This window comes from Vespa mandarinia, unplaced genomic scaffold (assembly GCF_050613455.1).
Source record: "Vespa mandarinia isolate Hongniang unplaced genomic scaffold, ASM5061345v1 scaffold_61, whole genome shotgun sequence".
NCBI classification, from domain to species: Eukaryota; Metazoa; Arthropoda; class Insecta; order Hymenoptera; family Vespidae; genus Vespa; species Vespa mandarinia.
In genome coordinates, this window is record NW_028197195.1 from 270686 (window position 1) to 280137 (window position 9452).

The 9452-nt window shown below is 28.2% G+C and overlaps 1 long non-coding RNA gene across 3 annotated transcripts; it reads right to left on the minus strand.

The window, feature by feature from the left end:
• Window positions 1-5094: 5094 nt before the first annotated feature.
• LOC118450513 (uncharacterized) lies at window positions 5095-6790 on the minus strand. Of its 3 annotated transcripts, none has more exons than XR_014983720.1 (3): window positions 6631-6790; window positions 6078-6400; window positions 5095-5916 (listed from the first exon to the last, which is right to left on the minus strand). It is a non-coding gene; the product is annotated as an uncharacterized LOC118450513 (long non-coding RNA). The 3 variants fall into 3 exon arrangements; XR_014983719.1 differs by having other exon boundaries at window positions 5095-5555; window positions 5647-6400; XR_014983718.1 differs by having other exon boundaries at window positions 5095-6400.
• Between the last annotated feature and the right edge of the window lie 2662 nt (window positions 6791-9452).

Consider the following 9452-nt stretch of genomic DNA (forward strand, 5'->3'; position numbering starts at 1 on the left):
ATCATTGTCTTCTTTAATTTCCTTTCATTCCCTTTAATCCATACTTTATCAATATCTCCTTAATTCTCACAAATAGGATTTATTTTCATAGCTATGATGAATTCTTGCACCGAATCAAGGATAACTGGCCCAAAATGTAAACTTTCTTAGAGAGTCGTTTGGGCCAAGTCTGCGAATAAAGTCAAACGTATAAAGTCAGAAAGAGGAAGAAAGAGAGAAAGAGATAGAGAAACTTGACGTGACGACTTACCGTGATCGCTACGGTGTAGCCGATAATAACAAAAGTCTACTCCTAAAGTATCAAGTCCAAATGAAATTCCCGGATAAATGCCATCGATGATAGTTTTCATAAATCTTAAATGAAAATATAATATTCTGACCTACGAAAGATAATGTTGAAAAATCGAAATAACAAAGATCCATATAAATGCCATGTTAATATTTAACAAGGTTATTAAATGACGATTAAACGAAAAAAGTGTGATGTTTCCTTTCTCATATAAACAATCTTAATACAAAAAAGCGGAAGAAAAAACGAAAGAATTACCATTGCTTTCCGAGCAGAACCTTGAAATATCTTTATCAGTATCCTTTTTTAATATGATTCATACGATATAAGTAGATTAATGTCTTTAGAGTAATCGATGTTATTCAGTTAATTTGTCTAGCAAGAATTAGAAAAGGTATAATCGATCAATTTAAAACCCGATCATCCTCGCTTTGTAAATTACAAAAGAGCAGCAAATTACACATAAAGGACAAAAAAAGGAAAAAGAAAAAGAAAAAAATAACTAAAACGTGAAATAAATACATTTCGTAGATGTTTCCTCGAATTGAACATTAGAATAATCATAGATAGAAGAATTATTATTTTCTCTCACTCCCTTGCGTAATGTTTTAAGCTCTTCCCTCCAATACGTGATGTATCATTGCCATTTTTTTATTTAAGTTTTGCTATCTACGTACCATAAAATTGTTATTGCTCAAATGATAAGCGTAAATGTCTATATTGTACACTCAATCTTCGTTTTAAAATCATTATTAAAGTTTTGCTGCACCTGGATTCCTGCTGTCCTTGCGCGTGTTATAATTGCATATCTACATAGACATGCGTATTTTTTAATATCAGACATTTTACTAGATAATTAGAGTCGCTTATTAGAATATAGAAGTATAAAGAAAAAGAAAGAAAAATTTTAAAGCGGCATTCCTGACGCCGCTTATCGCAATGAACAATCTCTGAAAGGAATAAAAGCACTTTCATGTAGTGATGACTTTGAATTTGCTAACTCAGCCAATTTTATCCTCTTACATTTCCTTTCTCGACATGTTCACTAGTAAATAACTTCGATTAAATGATTATATAATTTTTTTTCCTTACTACATATATTTATATACTTATAATAAATTTATATTTATTCTATTTCTTGTGTACAATGAAAAATTATACGCGAAAAATTTAATAATGATCCGACAAAAGTCATAAACGGTGTATACATTAATTTGTTGTTAGTACTAATATTAACAATTGTTAAATACATTAATAATTTCTTAAATTCGCATGTATCGTTTTATATCATATATCTATTTGGTTAAGTAATTTTTATAAAGTTAAAAATACCGTAAGATGTTATAAAAGGAAGCTACATTGTCGAGCATTGACTAAATCGCTATTAGTATTATTTCGAATGAATTGCTTGGATATGTGCAAATTTTTGTGAATTAAAAGGAATATTGCTGATAAGATTATTAATCGTGTGGACAATAGCCATCCCGACGTTTAATGCGGTAATGATCTTAGGCAATGAGTAGAGCATTCATTCAAGCTAAAAATACGATTGCATCCTAGGAATTTATTTTTCCCTTTTCAAAATAATCGAAAAGCAAAATAAACAGTAACAAATTCAAATGTTTTATAAGGTAATTAAAATAATACAATTTAATTAAATTATTATAATATTATAAAATTTCAAGTTAGTCTTAATAATAGTATCTAGAATTTTGTAATGAACATCGTATAATTAACATATTCTTGTAATAGTTAATAACATTAATAAGAAAAATATCTTAAATATATGTATTTAGGATATAATATTTTATAATTATTAAATTATAATATACATATAATTAATTTGCCTGGGTGATATGTGTATAATATCTGGATAAAATTTAAATGATAAAGAAATTTTCGACCTATATATGAGTATTTAAGTTAATTTTACAATAATCTTTCCTATCGTTTCTTTAATATAATGTTACTTCCGTTATATCAGCGATCTTTGGAGTTTGTTGGATGACGTTGTTATCCTACGACATTTACGACTGAACAACTTTCGTATTATGGATATTACAATTTATAACCATGAAACTTTAAAAGTATAGTAACACTCGAGCATACGAGTAGTAAGGATAGTTAATCGATAATTTTTTGTCGCCTTATTTGTCCCCTAAGGAAAAAGAACCAATCTTTTTACGATAATAAATTCAGGATTATTATTCAGGTTTTTTGTAGATAAACTAGCGACAGCCAAGTTAGTTACCGATATGAGAGCGTTACGATTTCTTTCGATGGTAGTGGTAACACTGCATGCTGGTAATTAATATAACTGATTCCCTCTTGAATGTCGTTAATTAATTAAAGTCAAATAATAAAGTTTTAGATACAAGGTACGCTTTTATTTATATAATTATTTTCTTTAATACATATATACGCACGGACATATACACATGTGTGTTGAAACGTGTGCATTCGCGTATGTTTAGAATCGTGGCTGTGAAATTATTATATGGTAATAGCATATAAAATATATTTTACCTTGAAAAAAAAATCTTTCCTATATAGTAGTAATATTAATAGTAAGCGTTACGTATTGCGATCTTTAAATAATTTTATAAAAATAAATAAACGTTACTCATTGTGATCTTTAAATAATTCTATAAAAGTAAATAATAGTGAGGCAACCACGATTGTACGCAAAAATGATCAAAGCGATAATAAAGTTAGGAAACTTTTAAGTATGTGTCAAAAATGTAGCATTTCGTTGGTAAGATGCGATGATATTGTCAACCAGATCGATTTTGAATTCTTCAATAGTTGCTGCGTCTTCTCCTAGAGTTTTACAACAGATTAATGATATATTTCGTAAATGTGAATTATTGGAACGGAATAGTGATAGTAAAGCGTTACCTTCCTTTTTCACGAAGTAATAATTCTAAAGATTTCATTAGGAATTCTAAATTTTACTCCTTCCTCTTCTTCCATAAACAAACGCCCCACCCATACAAAAGAAAGATCATGCACTATTTGACTGTAGATCACTTTGTCTACACACACACACACACACATACACGACTCTGATATAAAAGCTAACGGTATTTAAATTATTCTGTTGATACACGTAAATCGGTATTATAGATTGCTATATTAATTTCTTGTCGATAATTCATACTGCCTTTCCTAGGATATTGTAAATTTTTTGGCTCAATAGAATAATGGATAGCTATTAACATAATAAGCTAATGGATAAATTCTGAAATAGATACAGATAGAAAGAGTGTGAGAGAGACACATGAGATATGTAAAGCAGTGAAAGGTAAGAAGTAAATTGTTGTGAAAGTTATTATTCATTCAAGTCTTGTGAAAGTTATTATTCATTCAAGTCAAGTTTGTTTTGCGGAGTAATAATCAACCGATTATGTGAAAATAAACTTACAATAGCCATTTTTCTGTCAGTAGGTTGTTTTACGTGATAGATAATTTGCTCTTTTAAATATATCTTAAATAATTTTCATAATATTTTTTATTATAATGATGGTATTATTGCTTTTGTGTTTATTTTCATCTAAAAACAAATGAGCCATTATTCTGTTGTACTCTAAGAGTTCGTTATTCTGGCACATTATTTTCACTATGCAAGAATTAACATAATTGAAATCAAAGTGAGCTCTGCGTGTATTTTCTGTTTTGCTTATTTGTTTCTTTATAAAAAGAAATATCACGGAGTTCATTGTTCGCGTGACTGCCGTAGTAGCTGTGAAATAGACGTGTTGGAGGACCATTGCAGAATTTTTCTAAGCGATGGATGAATTTTTCAATTTCTTCGATCTTTCAATCGTGCCAATGGCGATTATGTTCGAAAGTCTGTCCCTACTATACCGAACTTGTAATCACCAGGACCATCCTTTCAATCATGTGCGCGTCCGCTATTCTCATACGTCGATATTAAAGATTGCTATATTGAATTCTTGTCGGTAATTCATACATCTCTTACTATGATATTCTACATTTTTTGGCTCAATAGATTAATGGATAGCTGTTAACATAATAAGCTAATGGATAAATTCTGAAATTGTAATAGTGACACTGCTGGGAATAGCTGTTACTTCTATTTCTATAGTTAATCCTATTCATGCAGAAAGTTAATGTTACGAACAATTGAATTTTCAATTAATTTAAGCTAATTTTATCAGCTTTAACAAATAAAAGGTCTAAAGTTTCATCATGTATGATGACATATAACCGATAGACGTTTTGTTGATAAATGCGTGTTATCGTTAATAATGCGTTGCGACGTTCGCTCATACAATAGTTGAAACAATTTAACATCCATTCGATTAACAGTGCCGATGTTATATAATATCGTGGGAAGAAAAATTTTTGAGAACTATTCGAATATTTCGGATGTAATATTTTTGCTTTAATTCGATAAAATCGCAGGGAGTGCGCCGGATATGAACATTACATTGTTTCCGATATCAGACATTATAGTAATATTAACTTTACAGCACAAATTAAGGATTTACTGAATATATATATATATATATATATATATATATATATATTACACACACACACACACACACACAAGTGAAATATATATATATATATATATACATATATATTTCACTTGTGTGTGTGTGTGTGTGTGTGTGTAATATATGTACACATATATATATGTATATCAATTGAATATATATAATATATCCAGTTCCATTTATAAGAGAAAAATCTTGTCGAAGTGTGTGGGCGAATTTATAATATTCATTCATATTTTATCTTTCTTTCACAATTTGTTTTTTGAACGATCAAAAGAACGCTTTATAAAATTTTGAATATCGCTAATATAAATAAATATAAGTCATTCATCTAGCGTAATTGATATAATTGATCCTAAAGACTACAATCCTAAAAATTTTTTGATGGTAGACTATAAAACTATCAAAAATTTTCTACCCTTTGGATCTTCTGATGTGAGCTTTATGTAGAATTTAGCTTACTTAAAATTCGTATTTAATTATATTACCTACTTGTTAATTGCAATGTAAAAGTGAATTTTCAGTAATTTTCTTTTTTTTGATTGTTATTACAATAACCATTACGTTTAAAAATCAATCAGTTGACAAGTGATTTTACCAGAATGTGTTCTTGTTATTACTATATTGTTGCTGATTAATATCCTTTTTCATGATACCGTTCTGCGTTCCATCATCATTTCGTCAGAGCGGTGATCGAATATTAGATAAAATATATGTAATGGTTTCATCTTTTCGATTATCTGAAATGTGTGATTTGGTGCTTATTTTATTCAGTGTTTCTATTTGTCGCAATTCCGAGCTCGACTTTTAATATAAAACGTTACTTCTTACTTCTTCATTGATGTGTAAATCTTAGAATACTCTGTTGCAGTTTGTAAGCTGTCGTATCATTTATTGCTACTAAATTTGACTTTCACAAGAAGCTCGCTTCTGTGTGACATCCTTGTTGCTTGTTCCTTATTGTTGAAGGTTCTTTTCTTCGATGGTCTAAATTCAGATTACTTGGTCTGAATTCTTTATTCCATTTCCATATTTGGTTTTCTTCAAGCGGCTTTTCAACGTCTTGTCAAAATGACCGTGAAATTCACAGTATTCTTCTACCTCATTTTCAAAGTATATTTATGCATCAAAGGACTACATTATGCTCATGTAATTTTTGCATATTAATTTTTACTTGTGCAATTCTTTTTCGACAATTTGAGAATGATCTTCTAAATATTTAAAATTTTCTATTTTTTCTGGAATACAAAATGAGAAACTACCTCTGATGAAAAATCTCTTGTAAATGATCCTTTAACTTATTGTTCTTTCTCCATGATTTTGCTGTTAAGATTATTCCTTTAAAATGTTATATTTCCAGGTAGTTTACTTAATCTATTTTATTTTTTGACATCTACATCTTATTTGTGACGAGCTTATACAATTACCGATCCTTTATCGTTTTGGATTTTCTCTTTTAATTCGTTTTCTAAATAATTCACGTCCTTGGCTGTAAATAATGCTTTCTTCAGTTCTTTTAAGAGTTTTCCTAATGTATTAATGTCTTTCTTGCCGCCATCATTGGCAATGGTAGCATATTTAAGTACTATAAGATAAAATTCACATATGATTATTAAAAATTTATATAACATTTTGTAAGTAAGAATAATAAAATACTAGAGAGAGAATCTTTGAACTATTTGAGTTGGCATAAAAAATGCCGTAAGATGGCCGAATGTCAATTGCCCAATAGACATGAAATGACCAACAAAGTACAATGTACAAAGCAAAATATCATTACAAAGTAAATTTGTAGCTGACAGAAAAAACCTGTACCATGTACTAAATTTTCAGATGCATATGCAACTACTTTAAAAAATACTTCTGTTTCTCGAAGAGTGTACCACCTTGCACAATGATAGATTTGAATACATTTTGATTTCATTGCCACTTTTTTTATAATATAAGAAATTGCGTGAATATAAGCAAAAGTAAAAAATGTCTGCAACATTTAAATTCGGTTATGATTCAAGAGCATAAAGAAGAAACTATCCTCTATCTCTATTAGAAATATATAGTATGTACATACTTGTGCAATATATATGCATGTCAATATAAGTAATGGTCACAGAAGCATTCCCAAAATATTCCTTGTAGAAACATTTCCTTTACTTTATACTATTTTTGTCAATACATTTATATATTATCGTGTCTTTTTGGGATCCATATGTTTAACATTCTTATGATCAGAGTACTCTACAAATAAATAATATAATGAATGTAGTGACACAATATGTACTGATGGATCTATGCACAGGTGATAGAAACAATGGCAAAGGTCCTGTAAAACAGTGCCTTCAGGCAATTAACTAAGTTTATGTTGCATAATATATTTAGATAAATATCTGTCGGTCGATAAATAAATTTTATATCTATATTTATTCCTATGATCCAGTAAGAGTACTTTTTGCCACATCATATGTATTCGTCTCAAGTAGCTTGAAGACTAAATCAACTTACAGCTATAAATACTTTTTATCAATGTTTTCATACTTACTGACAAAGAAATTAATAACTGTGGATATAAATATTCCAAAAAGTCTTTCCATTGTGATTACGGCCTATCACTATTCTTTGTTGCCTTATTACTTTGTTTAATTGCTTCTTTCATATTTATCTTCAATATATTAACTGGACCTGTTCATAATGTCCTTCAACCATCTTTGTAAATATTTGATAGAATCTTTTGCTTCTTGTATTCCTGTTTAATAGATAACCTTAACGTGGCGTTGAAATCTTTTTTAAATTCAACGACGACATTACCTTTTCCTTTGGATGGATTAATTAGTAACGATTTCCTGAAAAAAACGACCTACGGTTTTTATATTTATAATCTTTAATGATGATCAATATTACCTATGATATACAAAGAAAATGACTGGTAGAAAAAAAAATATATTGTAAGGTTAAATAACAAATTTTACTAAAGTTATTTATAGTAATTTAAAAAAGAACAATTACCTTGCAGTTAATAGAAAAATAGTGTGTTGTTTATATCGAATAATTTGCAACAAACACATTATGAATAAAATATCATTTTATGATATATATGTAGATAGTATGGTTATGCAAATGATTTTTTATAAATTGGTATTGGCTTAACATTTTTGTTATACACAACGAAAGCATATCGCTTGAAAAAATTATGATCACACGCAATCTATTTTTTAAATAAGCATTAAATATAATGTTAAGCTAACTTAACCTTAAACGTTTAGTGACAACAGCGCCACTATTTCATCATGTTTACATTTATAGAATACATTGTTATAGAGCTTGGAGAGTGTAAAATAAGGGTTAGAAAAAATTTTCTAATTACCTATAATTAACGAGACAATGAAGCTCGGTTGCAACAAAGTAACACAAAGTTATACAAACTGATTAATTCACTGTTAGGAAGAAGACTAATTGGGTCGTCGCTCATTATATCATCTGTGCAATGGACCTCGCAAAGCTTGTAATTTTTTCATCTATTATATTAAAATATCCAAACATTAAAAATATGATGCAGAAATTTAAAAATTGTCTAAACGGATACCTTGTTATTCCAAACTAAATGAGAAAATTAATCAATTCAATTTGAAATCTGTAGAAATAAAGCTCCTAAACAAAGATACAATTTGTAAAGAAAATGTTAAAGCGTCCGCATAAAATTATTTTCCATACGAATATCTTCTATTCTCGAAGTTGTTACGACAAAAGTATTAATTTTGAACCTTTTACGTTTAGATATTTGTATATGTGTGTATATATATTTTCTCCTTTTTGATAGTTGAACATTTCCTATCTAATTATTACCAAATTATGATACACATTACTATAATTGTAAATGATATATTATTCAATATTTATAAATAAAAATTCGACAAAGTATTATTCTTCCCTAAATACTTGTAGAAATGATGTGCATAAATAGTGAAATACGTAAATCGATAAATCATTCCAATTATTCGATTTATTAATTATTCATTATTTCGCGCGTAATATAGAAAGTATAAGGATATTCTGCATACGCATCTACTCATGTGTGAGTCTATTTTATATTTCTATATTTATATTAAAATTTAATTAAGAAAGAAAATTTTTGTTTATATTTAAAATCGAATTAATTACATTTGATACTTTCACATATTTTTATTATATATTTTTATTGTTTTTAACTAAATAAATATAATAATAATATTTTCATTGACTCGCGTTGTATCCGCAATAATGTGACGTAATCGAATTATAGGGGTCATATCTGTTCCTTATTAAAGGTTCCTTCGCCATCTTGGAAGTTATAACGAGTTTACACGGAGTTTCGTCGCTTCGCCTAATTACAGATAATTAGTAGATTTTTTTCTAACGTACATCCTATTCCAATATATCAGTCAATAACGAAATGCGCGATTTTTTGCGCACGTTTTTGTCATCTATTTTCTAGCTTTATTTTCATAATATTGATACTTTTTTCACTGTTACACTATCTAATTATTGATTTTGTGTTTATAATTGTAATCGATCGATGTTGTATTAAATTCAATATTCGTATATACTTATATATATAAACATATATATATACATATACATATATATCTATACATATATATATACAC